Source organism: Apium graveolens, chromosome 9 (assembly GCF_009905375.1).
Source record: "Apium graveolens cultivar Ventura chromosome 9, ASM990537v1, whole genome shotgun sequence".
Taxonomy (NCBI): domain Eukaryota; kingdom Viridiplantae; phylum Streptophyta; class Magnoliopsida; order Apiales; family Apiaceae; genus Apium; species Apium graveolens.
Genome location: NC_133655.1, coordinates 159,018,182 through 159,038,465, shown reverse-complemented (window position 1 = coordinate 159,038,465; position 20,284 = coordinate 159,018,182). Strand labels below are relative to the sequence as shown.

The 20,284-nt window shown below is 35.0% G+C and overlaps 1 non-coding gene across 1 annotated transcript; it reads right to left on the bottom strand.

Annotated features, from left to right (window-relative positions):
* Positions 1–16,449: 16,449 nt before the first annotated feature.
* LOC141687687 (small nucleolar RNA R71) lies at positions 16,450–16,560 on the bottom strand. Its single transcript, XR_012561175.1, has one exon. It is a non-coding gene; the product is annotated as a small nucleolar RNA R71 (small nucleolar RNA).
* Between the last annotated feature and the right edge of the window lie 3,724 nt (positions 16,561–20,284).

The window sequence follows — 20,284 nt, the reverse complement described above, 5'->3', positions numbered from 1 at the left end:
AAAACTGGCAACTCTAACTCTCCGCTTGACTTGTTTGGGTAAAGACTGATAGCTATTTTCATACTATGGGACCCTAAACTGGATTATACTAAAACTCATCCACCTATCCTTCTACAAAATTCTCAAAAGAATGAATCTCAGTTTTATATAAAACCACATGAAAATCAGGGTAATTCACCCAATATCCGTCGAGCTGTCGACTCCTCATACCTATAGGTCTGGGTACTCAATATATCTATAGCATCAATATATTCGCCACATACCTATCTTAACATCATCATATCTTTATAACCAATATCGTATCCGATAATCTTAACTTGAACTCAACTTAAATTCAACATGAGTTTACTTAAAATTTTCCCTATCTTATATGACTTGTCAATCTTATCTTAACTTCAACCTATTCTTATTTCAGGGACCAATAACCTGTGGCTCTGATGCCAACTTGTAACATCCCAAAATCCGGGGTCAGGATTTGGTGTTACCATACAACTTTAAACAATATAAACATGTATATTAAAATAAAATATACAGATAACCCCTCAATTCCGGATCGAATACAGGTTATGGTATAAAATAATAATCTAACCTTCTAAAATTAATAACAACTAACTCAAAGTTTATTACCTCTTTACTAACTTCCTCGTCTTATTTACTCTGACATCTCCAACTTCTTGCGGCTGGGATCTCTCCAATTTTGTTGTATATTAAGAGCTATTCATTTTCATCCTTCATTTGATACTGAAAGAAATAAGAATTCACAAGGCAAGAGTGAGCCAAAAATGCTCAGCAAGTATCATAATAGGTTTCCAGGTATCGTTATCAAAAGAAACTCCCGAAAACAATCTTTAAATGATCGACCCTTATTAACCTTCAATTATAGATAAAGAAAATCAACGAACAGTTCCCTGATTCATCTCTTGAATCCATTATTTTTTCGGTTTTGTAATCGTAAAACTTTCCAAGAAAGAATACCGTTAATGGCAATCAACAATAAATTAGACTGGACACTAGAACCCATATATGTACTATACTTTGCTGATCAGTCAGAATATAGTACGGAACTATGCCCAACCGCATAGACCCATATCATATCGGGTACCCAGGCCCATTCCTGCCTTAATAAACAAAGGGTCTGGTCCATCCTCGGCCCTAAGGGTCCAGTCCATCCCTAGCCCTTATCGTAACCATCCAGTTCGTAGAGTATTTTGATGTTAAATCATTTTGATTTTAAAACATCATGATTCAGGGTTCACAAAAAACCCAGAACCATAGGTATTTGCTCAAGATATTATAGATCATAATAAAAGAACAAGAACAAGATATACTTGTATAATTAAGAGTAATTGCAACGAAATATAAAATATTTAACTATTCTGAATTTAGAATAGAGAAGAAATACTTGCTTCAATTGATCCGCTTTCTAGTTTTCAATCACCATTATATGCTCACCTTTACTCTGTATCCACTCGTCTCATTACCACACATAATCAGACTTTACTTTTACTATCATTGTCTGGCTTTGAATGCCTTGAACTAGATGTATCTATTATACAAGATACTAATTCAATTAACGGATAATATATAATTGTCTATTATAAGTTTATCATTATCGTCTACCCTCCCGATAATAACAAATATTGATCACATTTAATCATATCATGTTTAATAGTCAGGTGGACTCACAATTTACATAACACATAAACACATAAGGCACATATCACATATTTCATATAACATGTAACTCAGTCCGGCAAGACATTCGACTCGATGCGTTATTCAACTCGATGCGTTTAAAATTGAAATCGAGTCGAAATATGATTTTTCGATAGTTACGTAACTCAGAAACGTTTACAAAATCGAGCAACCTTTCGAAACAAATATTTTTATATCTCGAAAGTATTTTTAATGGAAGCAGAATATTTTTCTGAGTCTAGATGCGTTTGTTCGTATTAAACAGACAAATGATCTATTTATTATGAATTAAATAAGAATAATCGAATTAATAATAATATTAATTGAATTTGAAATACCCTTATTTAATTTTTAAAGCTCAAAATGATTTTAAATCATTTTTTGGCTTAATTATAAATAATTACATTTTATTTAACAATTTATAGATAAAATTAATTAATTAAATAAAATAATCAATTAATTAAATCCATAAATATTTAATTAAAATAAATTATGAATAACTAAATCAACTTTTTGATTTTCAAATATAATAAATAAAATAGTTTTCTGGATTTAAAATAATTCAGTTAATTATTTAAAATAATTGACTAAATTAGTTTTTAATATAAAAACAATTTTGAAAATCAATTAAGGAATTTTGAATTATTTAAAAAACAAATTATGAAAACAGGTTTTGAGGAGAGGACCTTCTTCTTCCTTGGATCAACAGGCGGCAGGATTGGCGACAAAATGACCGGAGCCGGACGAACTCGTCGCCAAAAACAGGGTTACCCAGAAATCCGGCCGACGGTCGGCCGAGTTCCAACGATCCAATACCAGCCAAACCCTACCATTTCAGCCCGTTTTTTATCGTAAACATATCCTTATACTCCCAAGAACACAAAAACGCCTCCAATATCACCGAATCATCGTCATACTACCAACTTCGATCAATTAAAAGCAAAATCCGATGACATGATCGGAAAAATTCGATTTTAACGAAATCGAAACCAAACTCATCAAATAATAGCTTAAATCGAAAGCGGGAACATTTAAAATCTAAAAAAACTATCTACATCACCCAACAATCATTAAACAAGCTGAAAAATCAAATTAAAACTCGTGGAAAATACCTAGCATCGACTTAACACTTCCGGGGGTTAAACAACTACAATTTATACACCAATCTATTGAAAATTCAATAATAAAGCTTATTTAAGTATCAAAACCATCAAACAATTCACAAATCAAAAACCCCCAAATCGGGTCAAGAAGCCTAAAATCAAAATTTGAATTTCACTAACCTTGGGTATGATTTGATGATATAATTGGATTGTACTCTTCAAGAGATTCAATTTGACTACAAATACGACCTGCTTTGCTTACCAGATCATTGAAAAATCATGGTTTGATTCCAAGAACTGTTCTTGAAACCCTAACCCTAATTTGAGAAGATTTTCAGATTTTTTTTATTTTTATATAATTAAATAATAAGTAAATTCTATTTATAATTACAAAAATAATACCCCCAAAATTGATTAGGGCATAATTATATCATTTAATAAAATTAATTAGCCCAAAATTAATAATTAACGGAAAATAATTTTTAATCCAATAAATACAAAAATTATGTCAAAGTTTCTCATAAATTACGAATAATCCAAAAATGCAATAATTGAATATTTGATAGTCCCACAATTTTATAAAAATAAAAATACGATTTTTGTGGGCTTTGACGTCCCGGTAGGGTCCTAGAAAAATCATTTTTCACTATACGAAATATTTTCTAAATTAACTAGATGTTTGGAAAATCAAAATAGTATATGCCATATTATACAGAATAAGGCCAATTGCTCTATATGAAATATCAGTCATTAAAACCAAACCTAAGGAGTATAACTATTAATATTAATCCATTTAACAAATAATAATATACCTGAAAAATAACCCGAACAACACAAAACACATATAGCACATAACAGATAACCTTTTATGATCAATCATGATTTATAATATCATAAATCAAATAATACTTATTTAATATAACACAACAGTCGTAAATTCCCGATTGTTTCAACTAATCCAAATGGTAGACTCCATTAGTCATGCAAAGTAAACATTGTAACTTGAATAGGCTTGTTATGATGGTATGGACATGTCATGTACCTAACAAATGTAAAGCAGATGGTTGATGAGTTATTGACTTCATATATGCGCTTTAAGTACGAGTGTGAGAACGTATCTTCATTTAATGAGGCACAAGTAGAGGGATTTTTTTTATGATGGATTAGAGAGTAAACAAAGTCATAAGATTTGATCATCATTCTACAAATTTCCTCCATAAACTTTGAATGAAATGTACTCAAGAGCTATATATATTCATGTTAAGAATCAAGCCTAAATCCTGATGATAAACAAATCATATTATATAATGATGTTAAGACAAATTATAACCTTCAATGACTAACCATCCAAAGGGATTGTCATTGAAGGAGTAGCCCATCAACTAATGAGGTTGTTGTAACATTTTCTATGAGAATCCTATAAAAAGATAGCGATGCAGTTATTCATTCAGAAGTCATATTGGCTCAATGGATACTCTAGAAAAGGGTGGCCAAGTGTACATATTTGATGTCATGTAATTCAGATTAAGTGAAGTGAGATACCAACTGCTAAATAAAGGGAAAATATCAACTGCTATCTATATCAGCCTATAAACTACTAAACAAATGACTATCAATGGCTAAAGAAAGCTGCAGTTTCAATGGATACGGAGTTCTGTAGCAAATGACTATCAATGACTAAAAAGATCTATAACTACTGATAGTGACTTGATAGTGGTCAAAATCTAGGATTGTCGAAATCTAGGACTGTCATAGCACATGAGAAGCCAATACAAACTTTGTATGTGATCTTGGATTCTGAAGAAGAAGAAACATTCCATTTCCATGCATGACAAATTGGAGGGATATATAAAGAAATATATCAGGATACAATTCAGCCTCATTTTTCAAGCCTCACGAGAAAGAGAATGAAGAAGCAACCTTGCTATGCCACGAAGACTGTGTTATGTATTGTCTTGCAAGCATTGTAACTTGGTGATTTATAAACCAAGTAGTAGCAGATGTTTCACTTAAAAAATAGGTTTTACATTTTCAGAGAGCTTGAGAGAGATATATCTTCCTCTGAGTGAAACACTGTAAATCATAGCTGTGAGATTACATTTATAATTGTAATAGATTATTTTTTAAAATAAACTTCGAGTGGCAAGTCGAAAAAAACCCGTTTAAAATTTTGAATATTTGTGTTCATGTTACATCTCCCATGTACATTTTGAATTGAAAATTATAATATGTATTCAGCCCCCCTTCTACAAATTAATCTAAGGTGATTGTTAGTGAATAACAATTTGTATCAGAGAAAGCCTTGAACAAACAGAAGGTTTAAAGATCTTTAAGCTGATTCAATTAACCATGGTGAATAAGGAGGTAAAATCCCAGATTTCATATTTAAATAAATAATTTCTAGATCTTTCTCTCATGGGAAAAGATAATGATTTATAGGTATCCTCAAGCAGCAGTCAGGTAATTACAACTGATCTCTCTAAGTTAAGTAAGGGTGAATGTCAAGAAACTGTCAATGATACGTCTTCTAAAATGTACAACTTGCATGTCACTCTGAATTCTCTTAAAAAGGAAAATATTAGGATTTAAAATTCTAATTCCTTATTATTTGAGAGAACAACTTATTAGAGACTCAGTTGCTTGAGAATGCTAAGAAAGATTGCCTAGCCACTAAAAATGATTTGTTGAGGATATTAAAGAGAGAAGAAATTATAAAAAGGCAATTAAATATTGAAAAATAGGTAATTGCAAAATGGAAGGAATCTGTGGATGTAATAGAAAATTCACAGATCTTGAAAGTGTTGAGTCTTTTTGTGAAGGTATTTGGAAAAAGGATGTTAGGTCCCGAAGTATCGTAGAACGGTAGTTGAATATGATGCTCACTAAATTAAAAAAATCTTTCAAATCTTTTGCGGATAAATAATTTAGTATTCAGTTAGTGGTTCCGTGTTCTTGAGGTGAATAGTGTTTAGGACATTAAAATGAGGAACAGAAGATATCCAGGGAAATATATATTCATCTATAAATCCACGAGGGGTTTCTACACTCCGGTAAATAAATTAACCAGCTACAATCCAAGAACGACAAAGTTCCTAGATACTCCAAAGATCAACAAATTAAATCCTATATAAAGATCTAGCTTTTGTTTGTCTAAGAATTTAATTACCGGGTAATGTTTATAATATCCCCTATGAATATACAAGAGTTAAATCGGGTATTATAACGTTACTCCGGTGAGAAGATTAATAGATATAAATTTGAGTGTATCTCATATGTCTCTCTTTGCTTCAATTCTTTAGCTCTTGTGAGAGAGAAGATGAACAAAACAACTAAAATTGCATCTGCTTCAAGTGTAGACTTTGTACATGAATTAATTTATGCCTTACAAATTAAATTATGTTTCCAATAAAGTTATGGTTGAGAGTTACTTGCGTTCCTGAGAATCACTTTCTTTTACTTGCGCATAGAAGGAGTGGCTTAGCACTTAGATTGATCTTTCATTTTCTTGTTGGTGACTAAAACTAGCTTCCTTAACTTTTGTGATGCCGAGTTACGATCAACACCACCTAGTATCCTTCCTTTACTTAAATTTTAACTAAGTTGCACATCCAAGGCTCCAGGGAATTCTCACTTGCGACCTTAAGCCTCTTTTCTCGAGTGACAATCTTTTACTTAGTTTCTTTTGAGTTGCATTACTAACGCCACTAAAATTAACAGTTGGCATGTACATGAATTATATGCGGGCTCCACCATGCATGCTACTCCTACCATATTTTTTTCCAATTAAAATATCGAATGTTGTGTTGATTTACTAGTGGGTCCCTGAGTAATAAAATGAAAATGGCAGCTCCTTGATTCAAGATTAATTTTTGATACAAAGTAAATAAATAAATGGATTGGTTTCCATTAATTCATTTAATAAAAGATCAAGCATCGATTAAATAAATCCTGTAAACTCTTGAGCTGTAGACTTTTGTATCTTCAAGCCTTCTAATCTTTTAATCTTCGGGTCTTCGTACTTAAGGTGATTTTCAATATGCTTGAGTACAAAAACTATTTAACAATTTTTCTAATAATAATACTCAGTTTTTTTTCACGAACCACTGATGCCTAGTGTAACTGGTCTGGTTCATAAATGACTAACTTTGATTCAGGTCTTCGTATTATATCCTTGATTACATTTTTAAGCTTGCAACAACTTTATCACTTTGAACACCGACCGTCAATAAATAAATATACTTTCACTAGAATCTTTTCTGGTACGCGGACAACGTCTTCATAGTTACTACAATATTGAATACTTCATTCACCGATCTTCACTTACGCTTGAACATATAAATGAACTCATGTCAGTGAGTATAACTTCAATACTATAATTGCCATCTTTTAACCTTTTTCTATACCCTGTTTTCAATTCTTCAGATTCCTATGCTTTGAACACTGTCTATCTTCAATCAATGCTAATACACTGAAATCTCCTGGTGGCACTTTTATATTGAATCTTCAACACGTCTGAAACCCTGAAAGACTTTAACCTTTATTCTTTACTGAGGCATGAACATATTAATGAAATTATTTCATTGACCTGTAAACAGACTTCAAGCCTTCTTCTAATGTCTTGTCTTCATTTTTTCCAGATTTTTTGTATAGACGTAGTATTATTTACATGTCTTGTTCTAGTGTTGAGTTATCACATCTACTGTCCATACAGCTTCACGATCTCATCAACAAGGGAGAAAAAGAATTTGAACAAGATAGTTCTACTGATAACTATTCATCAACAAATAATAATTATCCATTGAAGGAAGAGAAATCAAAGGATAAAAATTATTTATTGAAAGAAAGTATAAGTATTTTCAAAGTAGACATGGTAATTGAAGATAACGAACCAGTGAGCAAGAGCTCTTTGAAGAGAGAAGGAAGCAAAACCAAAAGAGTTAAGTAGAGCAACATAGAATATGTGTCCAATAAGGAATTGAAGGATGAGCTTGAATCTAGAATGAGATTCAAGAGAAAGAATAACATGAATGGAGAAGTAGGGATTAACAAGCACATCAGCTATACTCTTGACAAATTTGCACCAAGAAAAACTTGTGTCAAGTGTGGTAGTGTTAATCATCTATCTACTAAGTGTAAAATTTATTCCATACCTATCATGTCTGTTCCCTCTATGCCTATGTATGCCATGCCAAACTTTCCTAGAGTGTTTAGTCGGAACAATAGTAACATGCTAACCAATTCTAATCCTTGCCACTCTGTACTTAATATGCCACGGAGTATGCAAGGTAAGAATAGTATGTTTGCATCTTCATTTAATAAGATGCACTCTCAAACTTGTTCATCTGACTTTAACACCAACATTTTTGCTTAAAGATCAATACCTAGAGGAAAAGTGGACCTTAACCCTACTAGTCCTAGAAGGGCCGACCCTGAGTTTTGAGATGCCCTATGCCATCTTAGAAAAATTTGCCCCACTATTTGCTTGAAATAATTTCGAAATAACTATTTTAGGCTTTTGAACACGAAGCATTTTTTGAATAATCTAATTCATTTGGGACCCTGTAAAAGGCCAAGGCCGCACGGTAAGATCATAGTACCTTGATCTGTTTACGAATCTGTCTCCCGGAAGTCTCTTTGTAGGAAATGTGACATGTTAGCCCATAAGTAAGTATCTCAAAATTTGAGTTATCTTGTAAGTATAGGAATTTAGTATAAGTCATTAGGATTAGTTGGTAAAAGTAATGTTCCGGTATATAACTTTTCTTCTCGAAACATTTTTCATGTACAAAAGTGGTTGTGAGGAAGGTTCGATGAAATTGAAGCTTAAAAAGTGATGACAGATACCACGTAGAGATGCACTAGTGTTGGTGAGACTCCATAACTGTATGAACAGTATATGTGATAACTCAACACGAGAACAACATTAGAACATGACATGTAAATAATATTAAGCCTATTCAAGAAATTAAGAAGACATGAACACAAGGCAAATTCAAAGAATCAAAAGATTATAAGAAAGCTTGAAGTTTGTTTACAGGTCACTGAAAGATATTCATTAATATATTCATGCCTCAGTGAAGAATAAAGGTTAAAGACTTTCAGGGGTTCAGAATTGTTGAAGATTCGGTGTACAAGTACCACCGGAAGATTTCAGTGTATTAGCATTGATTGAAGATAGACAGTGTTCAAAGCATAAGAATCTGAGGAATTGAAGACATGGTATAAATAGAGGTTATGATTAAAGCAATTCAACGGATATAGATAAAACAGATATTCGTCGAGATATATAGTACCCAGAAAAATATTTGATTTTCAACAGATAATGAAATTCAACGGATATTCACTTTCAACGGATAATGAACATCCGTCGAGATGTAAATTTTGACTTGGCCAAAATTTCACCTTTTTAGGAAAAATCAAATTAAATTCTGGCTACATTACAAATTGCTTAAACATCAAAATAACTTAGGAATAATTAAGCATACCTAACTCACTTACCAACCTAGCGAAAGTTGACTCATCAAGTGGCTTGGTAAAGATGTCTGCAAGTTGCTGCTCACTTGGAACAAAATGAAGTTCCACCGTACCAGTCATGACATGTTCTCGAATGAAGTGGAACTTGATGTCAATGTGCTTTGTCCTTGAATTTTGCACATGATTTTTAGTAATGGAAATGGAACTTGTGTTGTCAAAGAAAATTGGAATCCTGTCAACATGTAGACCATAATCCAATAACTGATTTTTCAGCCATAGAATCTGTGCAGAACAACTACCAGCAGCAATGTATTCAGCCTCATCTATAGAAGTAGAAACTGAATTTTGTTTCTTACTAAACCAGGACACTATCTTCTTTCCTAGAAATTGACAGGTTCATGTTGTACTTTTTCTGTCTAGTTTACAACTCGCATAATCTGCATCTAAATAACCAATTAGATCAAAACCAGAATCTCTAGGATACCAAATGCCAAGTTTTGGTGTTCCTTTGAGATATCTGAAAATTCTATTAATAACTACTAAATGAGATTATCTAGGATCAGCTTGAAATCTAGCACAAAGAAAAGTAGCAAACATTATATCTGGCCTATTGGTTGTTGAATATAAAAGTGAGCCAACCATGTCTCTATAGCTTGAAATGTCCACAGATTTTTCAGTTGTGTTTATTTCAAGTTTAGTGGCACTGGCCATGGGAGTTTTTGCAGATGTGCAATCCATTAAGTCAAACTTCTTTAAAAGATCATAAATATATTTGGTTTGACTAATGAAAATTCCATCACTAACTTGCTTAACTTGTAAACCAAGAAAGTAAGTTAGTTCTCCCATCATGCTCATTTCATATTTACTTTGCATCAATTTGGAAAACTTTTTGCAAAGTTTCTCATCTATAGAGCCAAATATAATATCATCTACATAAATCTGAACAAGTATACTACAGCCATTAACATTTCTAAAGAAAAGAGTTTTGTCAACAGTACCTCTTGTGAAGTGATTTTCTAAAAGGAACTTTGACAAAGTGTCATGCCAGGCTCTAAGTGCTTTCTTCAATCCATAAAGTGTTTTCAAAAGATAGTAGACATAATCTGGAAAGTTGGGGTCTTCAAAACCAGGAGGCTGACTGACATAGACTTCCTCCTCCAAATCTCCATTAGGAAATGCACTCTTAACATCCATTTGATAGACCTTGAAATTAGCATGGGCTGCATAGGATAGAAAGATTCTGATGGCTTCAAGTCTTGCAACATGAGCAAAGATCTCATCAAAATATATTCCTTCTTGTTGACAATAGCCCTTAGCAACCAATCTAGATTTGTTCCTAACTACTATGCCATTTTCATCCATCTTGTTTCTGAATACCCATTTGGTTTCAATAGGATTATTGCCTTTAGGTTTGGGTACCAGCTTCCATATTTTATTACTTTCAAATTGGTTTAGCTCTTCCTCTATAGCTAAAACCCAATCAGGATCAATCAAAGCTTCTTCTACCTTCTTTGGCTCTTCCTGTGACAGAAAGCTATTGTATAGACATTCTTCTTGAGTTGCTTTCCTTGTTAGCACTCTTGAAGATGCATCACCAATAATTAGTTCAAATGGGCGATCTCTAATCCATTTCCTTTGTTGTGGTAGATTAACTCTAGATGAAGAGGCCTCATTGTTGTCTTGATGAGTGAATGAGTTTTGATTAGAAGAAACTCCCCATGAGTTCATGGATCTTTGATTTGAAGTTGGGGTTGTTTGTCTGTGTGATCTAAAATGACTTTCAACTTCTATTGATGGCTCAACGGATGTTGAATTTTTTCCTTTCGACAAATGATGCAGTCTGTCTGTCAACGGATGATGCTCCATTTCTTTCAACGGATGTTGCACTTTCTTTCGACGGATGAAGAATTATGTGCTTTATTTATTGCTGACTTATATGTATTATCCTTAAATATTATTTCTTGATCACTTTCATCATCACTGTCATCACAGTTCATCTCAACATCATCAAATTTGAGGCTTTTATGGAAACCTTCATCTTGTAGTCCTTCAATCTTCTTATCATCAAACACAACATGTACAGATTCCATAACAATGTCGGTTCTAAGATAGTAGACTCTGTATGCTTTTCCAACTGCATACCCAACAAAAATACCTTCATCTATTTTGGCATCAAACTTTCCATGTTGCTCAGTTTGATTCCTTAGAATACAGCATTTACAGCCAAAGACATGAAGAAAGTTTAGTGTTGGCTTCCTGTTCTTGAACAATTGATAGGGAGTCATGCATTTTTCTTGATTGACCAAAGAAATATTCCGAGTGTAGCATGCATTATTTACAGCTTCTGCCCAAAAGTAAGTTGGTAACGTTGATTCTTCTAGCATTTTCCCTACAGCTTCAATAAGAGATCTATTCTTTCTTTCCACTAATCCATTTTGTTGTGGAGTCCTTGCTGCTGAAAACTCATGCATGATCCCATTTTCTTCACAAAACAACCTCATTACAAAATTCTTGAACTTAGTTCCATTGTCAGTCCTGATTCTTCTAACTTTGAGTTGGGACCAAAACATGCGCTAATATTCACGCAAGTATACGCGATCGCAAGTAATATAGAATTAATTCTAGTTCGTTCCCACAGAGACTGGTTTAGGTTAACTTTAATCAATGTACTTATGCAACAATGTTATGGTTATTATTCAATGCTAAGATGATCACAATTTGAGTTTGTTTATAACTACGATTAACTACAGGTTACACTAAAGAACTTAAACTAAGAGATTGAAAGAGATTGATTACTATATGACACAAACAAAGGATTCTAACTTCATTACTACTTCATTCAATAGCCTATTTGTTCTTAACCTTAGCATGCAATGGTGATGACACTAATCAGATAATACGGAACTAGTAAACGCCAACTTTCGTTGTACGAATACCCTACTACCAGACATCCACAAAAGAGATAGAAGCTGAATAGACACCAATTATATTGAGACCCTATATGTCTAGAATATGACAACATAACGGTTTAATGCACAAGTTATCTATCGTGATTACATAGGGCAAGTAAGATGGTTAAAATTACCTACGAATCATGCATATAAAATACATGAACCTATGCTAGCAAGGCAAGTTCTAAACCCCTAAATTCACTTTTGCTTCAATAGAGATTAACACGTTATCTTATAAGTTCACGACACACATAAGATGAATAAGCACAATCAATATTAGGATATCATACAATCACCACACACTAAGGTATCAAAACAATTTAACTAAAGAAATCCATAAGTAAATCCGTTAGAACCCCACGATAACGATTAGCCCATAATTGGACTAATCATCAACATGGTTCCGATGAAAGCATGGTATAATAAACGTAGTCTTTATACTGAATAAATAATAAAATAAGTACGTTAAACAAGAGTATAGGTTCAACAAATAAGAAAACTAGCATCCAAGATTACAACTTAAAATAAAGAATCACAAGAATAAACTAGATCCTCTTCGCCTTGGTTGAATTGTGCTATACGATCTTCTTACATCTTCTCCTTAAGCTATGGTACATCTTCTTATTGAAAAAAATCTTAAGATGTCATTATATAGCAGCCCATGCAGATTAGAAGTCCAGAAATCAGAATTGTAAGAGAATCAGGATTCTTTCATCCCGATCTGGAGTGGCCGTGCGCTTCATCAGCGCGGGCGCGCTGACATTCTGCTTCTATGGTGCGGCCGCGCGCTACCATAGCGCGGACGCACTGTCCTTATAGAAAATATTTATTTTCTTATTTTCTTGGCTGGTTTGAGTTGGCAATCCTCGAGCAATATTCCTGAGCACCCTTTTAACACCAATTTAGCACTTAAACAATGCTAAATCTCCTGATTCTTTTATTTATGCCTGAAATACAAAAACACTACAAAAACACAAATAACTCGAGTACAAAACATCAATTCAATCCTTTTTAGAGCATTCCAAGTGGACATAAATGCCACTTAAGAGAGATCATAATGATTGTTGACTTGCCTTATATGATTGATAATGATTTCACTAGCTTCATCTTTAGATTTAAGGAAATATATCCAAGTGAACTTTAAAAAATCATTTACAATCACTAGGAAATATCTTTTCTTTGAGATTGACAACACATTGAATGGTCCAAACAGATCCATGTGGAAAAGTTGTAGTGGTTCTTCAATTGTAATTTCAAGCTTCTTTTTGAATGATGCCTTGATTTGTTTTCCTTTTTGACAGGCATCACACAGTCCATCCTTTGAAAACTCAACTTGAGAAATGCTTCTTACAAGATCTTTCCTGACTAATTCATTCATAGTCTTGAAGTTCAGATGGGACAATTTCTTGCGCCACAGCCAACTTTCATCTTGACTTGCTTTGCTGAAAAGATAAGTAATAGAATTTACACTTGATGAGTTGAAGTCAGCTAGATACACATTTCCTTTTCTTACTCCAGTGAGAGCCACTTTATTGTTCTTTTTGTTTGTAACAACACAGGCTTCTGAATTGAATGTTACTGAGTTGCCCTTATCACATAGTTGGAAGACACTCAAAAGGTTGTGTTTGAGTCCATCCACAAGAACAATTTCTTCAATAATGACATTTTCTTTAGAAATAAAGACATATCCCACAGTATACCCTTTGCTGCTATCTCCAAAAGTAATACTTGGGACAGATCTCTCCTCAAAATCAGTGAGCAGAGTGGAATTTCCAGTCATGTGTCTTGAGCAACCACTATCCAGATACCAAAGATTCCTTATATTTCCATGATTGCTTGAAGAACTGACTTATGTTTCATCTGATTTGGCCATTAGAGCTAGATTGACATAGCTTGTTTCTTCATCTTCATCTACCCCATCAGTTGCCAAGTCATTTTCTTGAGTCAGGAAAGCCCTTTCCTTTTGTTTGAGTAGTTCAAAATACTTCTTTTTGTAATCCACAGGCTCAAACTTCTTTTTCTCAGAATCAGGCTTTCTGCATTCACTTGCAAAATGACCACTCAAGCCACATTTGAAACATTTGAATTTGGATTTATCCACTATGTTTCTATTTAGCTTGGCTACTGTTAAGTGGCATTTATGTCCACTTAGAATGCTCTATAAAGGCTTGAATTGATGTTTTATACTCGATTTAATTATGTATTTGATGTGTTTTTGTAGTGTTTTTGCATTTCAGGTAGAAATAAAAGACTCGGGAGATTTAGCATAGTTTTGATGCTAAATTGGTGTTAGGATGGTTATCAGGAAGATTGCTCAAGGATTGCCAACTCAAACCAGCCAAGAAAACAAGAAAAATAGGTTTTTTCAGAGAGTCAGCACGCCCGCGCTATAATAGCGCGCGCCCGCGCTATAATAGCGTGCGCCCGCGCTAGAGAGCAGGAAGACAGCGTGCCCGCGCTGGTGAAGCGCGCGGCCGCGCCGGTCAATTTCCAGTATTCCTGTTTCTACTACAATTTTGATCTGCTAGACTTCTAATCTGCATGGGCTACTATATAATTTTAATTAATGATCGTTTTTCAATAAGAAGACATTCCAGAGCTTAAGAAGAAGATGTAAGAAGACAGTATAACACAATTTAACCAAGGCGAAGAGGATCTAGTTTATTCTTGTGATTCTTTATTTTAAGTTGTAATCTTGGATGCTAGTTTTCTTATTTGATGAACCTATACTTTTGTTTAACGAACTTGGTTTATTCAGTATAAAGACTACATTTATTATACCATGCTTTCATCGGAACCCACGTTGATGATGAGTCCGATTATTGGCTAATCATTATCGTGGGGTTCTAACGGATTTACTTCTGGATTTCTTTAGCTAATTTGTTTCGATACTTTAGTGTGTGGTGATTGTATGATAACCTAGTATTGTTGTGCTTATTCGTCTTATGAGCGTAATGAACTTATAAGATAGCGTGTTAATCTCTAATGAAGCGAAAGTGAATTTAGGGGTTAGAACTTGCCATGCTAGCATAGGTTCATGTATTTGTTATGCATGATTTGTAGGTAATTTTAACCATCTTACTTGCCCTATGTAATCACGATAGATAACTTGTGCATTAAACCGTTATGTTGTCAAATTATATAGACATATAGGGTCTCAATATAATAGGTGTCTATTCAGCTTCTATCTCTTTTGTGGATGTCTGGTAGTAGGGTATTCGTGCAACGAAAGTTGGCGGTTATTAATTTCGTGTTATCTGATTAGTGTCATCACCATTGCATGCTAAGGTTAAGAATACAAAGGCTATTGAATGAGGTAGTAATGAAGTTACAATCCCATGTTTGTGTCATATAGTAATCAATCCTTTTTAATCTATTAGTTAATGTTCTTTAGTATAATTTCTTAGTTAATCGTAGTTATAAACAATCTCAAATTGTGATCATCTTAGCATTGAATAATAACCATAACATTGTTGTATACGTATATTGATTAAAGTTAACCTAAACCAGTCTCTGTGGAAACGAACTTGAAATAATTCTATATTACTTCCGATCGTGTATACCTGCGTGAATATTAGCGCATGTTTTCATCCTAACAAGTTTTTGACGCTGCTGTCGGGGACTCGGTGTTAATTTTCAGTTTATGTGCTTAACATCAGTGTTCGTTAAGGTTCATTGACTCGGATATTTTACTTAATTGTTCATTTGTTACTTTTTCAGGTACTCTAGAAAGCGTGTATGCTAATGCGTTCTCAACTTCGAAAGAGAACACTGGAAAAAGCAGAGGAGAAAGTTGAAGAGGAAATCTTAGTTGAGAAAGAAGAAGAAGCTCTTGTTGCAATGGGTGAACCAGAAGTGAATACAAAGGCTTTGATGGATAATTCTCAGCCGAAGATCAATGATATTCATTCTAGCATTATCCGGTCAGCCATCACGACTAACACTTTTGAAATAAAAGCTAGCACGATTCAGATGACACAGAATTTAGTTCATTTTGGGGGCTCTCCAACGGAAGAGCCCAACATGCATATTAGAGATTTCATCGAGATCTGCGACACTTTCAAATTCAACAACGTGTCTGAAGATGCTATAAAGCTAAAGTTTTTCCCATTCTCTCTGAAGGATAAAGCTAAGAGCTGGTTACAATCTCTACCACCAGGCTCTATCACTAAATGGGAAGATTTGGCTCAAATTTTTCTTATTAAGTTATTTCATATGGCGAAGACAACTGCAATTAGGAATGCTCTTACTCAATTTGCGCAGCAGTCTAGGGAGTCATTGCGTGAGGCTTGGGAGCAATATAAGGAGATGTTTAGGAAATGTCCTCACCACGAGATGCCTGACTGGATTATTATTTACTGTTTCTATAATGGTTTGGGTGCTACTTCTAGACCCATGCTTGATGCAGCATCAGGCAGAGCCTTGTGGGCTAAAATCTACGATGAAGCTTATGAATGGGTTGAACTGATGGTTGCTAATGAATAACATAATCCTTCTCAGAGACTAACTCAAAGCAAGGTAGCAGGAATTCTAAAGGTAGATGCAGCTACTGCTATAGTTGCTCAGCTTAAGGCTTTGTCGATGAAGGTGGATTCTTTCGCTAATTATGGAGTTAATCAGATCACTAGTGTCTGTGAGCTTTGTGTTGGTGCCCATGAGACGGAGCAGTATGCTATTTCTACTGAATCAGCTCAGTTCGTGAGTAACTTTCAAAGGTCCAGTAGCCTGTTCCAGCTACCTATCATCCCAGCAACCGCAATCATCCTAATTTCAGCTGGAACAACTCTCAGGATGCGGTTCAACAGCCTTATCAGTGGTATCCAGCAAAGCAGTATAACCCTCCTAGTATTCAGCAACCACAATACGCACCAAGACAACAACTCTAGCTGCAACAATCTAATGAAAAATATGAATTGGAGGAGTTGAGGCTCATGTGCAAGAGTTAAGCAGTGTCTATTAAGACCTTGGAGAATCAAATTGGGTAGATTGCCAATGCCTTGCTGAATCGTCAACCTGGCTCACTATCTAGTGTCACGGAAGTTCCAGGAAGAAGGAAGCTAATAAGCATGTTAAGGCAATCACATTGAGGTATGGGAAGGTTGTAATTCCCGAAAAATCTCAATTTTCGGAAGATGAAGCCGTGGCTGAGGAAAAAGTGCAGAAGGAAGCAGATTTAGAACCAAGGAAGACTACTGTGCAACACACTCTTCCTGAGGGTAATACAGGGGAGAAACAGATCTATCATTCACCTCATTTTCCTAAGAGGATGTAGAAGAAAAAGCTGGATAAGCAGTTTGAGAAGTTTCTGGAGGTGTTCAAGAAACTTCATATCAATATACCTTCCGCTGAAGCTCTTGAACATATGCCTAGTTATGTGAAGTTTATGAAAGATATTCTCTCTCAGAAAGTGAAGCTTGATGACTTAGAGACCGTTGCTCTCACGGAGGAGTGCACTGTTGTGCTGCAACTGAAGTTACCTCTGAAGTTTAAAGATCCTGGAAGCTTCACTATTCCTTGCATTATTGGAAACTTATCATTCGACAAGTATGTATGTGATTTACGAGCTAGCATCAACCTGATGCCCTTGTCTGTCTTCAAAAAATGGATTTACCTTATCCAAAGCCTACTTATATGTCCTTGCAGTTGGCCAATCGCTCTATTACATATCCACGAGGCATTATGGAGGATGTCTTGGTCAAGGTGGATAAACTCATCTTTCCTGCAAACTTTGTAATTCTTGATTTCGAGGAGGATAAGAAGATTCCCATAATCTTGGGAAGATCATTATTGGCTATAGGTCGAACCTTGATAGATGTGCAGAAGGGTGAGCTTACCATGTGAGTACTGGATCAGGTTGTGACTTTTAATGTGTTCAATGCCATGAACATCCCAACTGAAAACGAGGAGTGCTTAAAAGTGGAGTTGGTCGATTCTATTGTTACTTCAAAACTTGAACAAATGCTAAGGTCTTATGCCTTAGAAAAGGTCTTGTTGGGGAATTCAGATAGCGAAGACGATGAAGGTGATGAGCAATTGCAATATTTGAATGCTTCTCCTTGGAAGAGAAGGTTGGATATGCCTTTTGAATCTCTTGGAATGTCAGAACTGAAAAATGCTAAGGGGCGACTCAAGCCTTCTATTGAGAAAGCTCCTACACCCGAGCTTAAACCATTTCCTGAACACTTGAGGTATGCTTTTTTAGGTGATGCATCTACTTTTCATGTTATTATTGCATCTGACCTTTCAGGTAGTGATGAGGAAACGCTCTTGAAAATTCTGAGAAAGTTCAAATTGGCAATTGGATGGACTACAACAGATATCAAGGGAATCATCCCTTCTTATTGTATGCATAAAATTTTGCTAGAGGATAGAAGTAAGCTGACTGTTGAGCAACAGAGAAGGCTTAATCCGATGATGAAAGAAGTTGTGAAGAAGGAAATTCTCAAGTGGCTAGATGTAGGGATCATCTATCCCATTTTTGACAGTTCTTGGGTGAGTCCAGTTCAGTGTGTTCCAAAGAAAGGAGGTATCACAGTTGTTGCTAATGAGAAGAATGAGTTCATTCCTACTTGAACAGTCACGAGGTGGAGAGTTTGCATGGATTATATGAAGCTGAACAAAGCCACAAGCAACGATCACTTCCCTCTTCTGTTCATTGATCAGATACTTGACAGGTTGGCTGGGCATAAGTACTACTGTCTTCAGGATGGATATTCGGGTTATAATAAGATTTGCATCACTCCAGAAGATCAGGAAAATACTACATTCACTGGTCCATTTGGTACTTTTGCCTTCAGAAGAGTTTCTTTTGGGTTTTGTGGTGCACCTGCCATATTTTAGAGATGCATGATGGCTATCTTCTCTGACATGAATGGTTAGAATGTGGAGGTGTTCATGGATAATTTCTCTATGTTCGGTGATTCTTTTGACGAGTGCTTGCAAAATCTTGGTGTCGTTCTTAAGAGGTATGTTGAGACTAATCTAGTTCTCAATTGGGAGAAATGTCACTTTATGGTGCGACTAAGACATTATTCTTGGGCACAAGGTCTCTAGTAAAGGTCTTGAGGTGGATATAGCCAAGGTGGGGGTCATTGAAAACCTTCCTCCACCAATTTCTGTTAAGGGAGTCCGTAACTTTCTTGGTCATGCGGGTTTCTATAGGTGGTTCATCAAGGACTTCTCAAAAATCACTAAACCCTTGTGCAATCTTCTAGAGAAAGATATTCCTTTCAAGTTTGATGATGAGTGCCTTGCTACTTTCGAGATCTTAAAGAAGAATTTAATCATGGCACCTGTCATAACTGCACCTGATTGGAATGAACCTTTTGAAATGATGTGTGATGCAAGTGACTATGCAGTTGGAGTAGTTCTTGGATAGAGAAAGAACAACATATTTCATGTGGTCTACTATGCTAGTAAGACCCTCAATGGTGCTCAACTGAACTATACTACTACTGAGAAAGAACTCTTAGCCATTGTCTACGGTTTTGAGAAGTTTCGATCTTATTTTCTTGGGACGAAGGTGATAATTTTCACTGATCACGCTGTTATTCGATATCTTGTCTCTAAGAAGGACTCGAAGCCTAGATTGATTCGATGGCTTCTTTTACTTCAGGAATTTGAGTTAGAGATCAAGGACAGGAAAGGTACTGAGAATCAATTCGCTGATCATCTCTCTTGTTTGGAAGATCCAAGTGCAACTTCACAAGATAAGACATTAATAAATGAGTCTTTTCCCGATGAGCAACTGTTTGGGGTACAAGAAGAAGAACCATAGTTCGCAGACATTGTGAACTACCTTGTCAGCAACATTATGCCTCTAGACTTGTCTTCTGCTCAAAGGAAGAAGTTTCTTCATGAGGTGAAATGGTACATGTGGGATGAGCCATTTTTGTTTAGGCAAGGAGGTGACCAAATCATCAGGAGATGTATTCCATACAGCGAAACGAGGGGATCTTGCGAGACTTTCATCCGACTGTTTATGGAGGCCACTATGGTGGAGAGAAGACAACAGCTCGTATCCTTCAAGTGGGATTCTTCTGGCCTACATTGTTTAAGGAT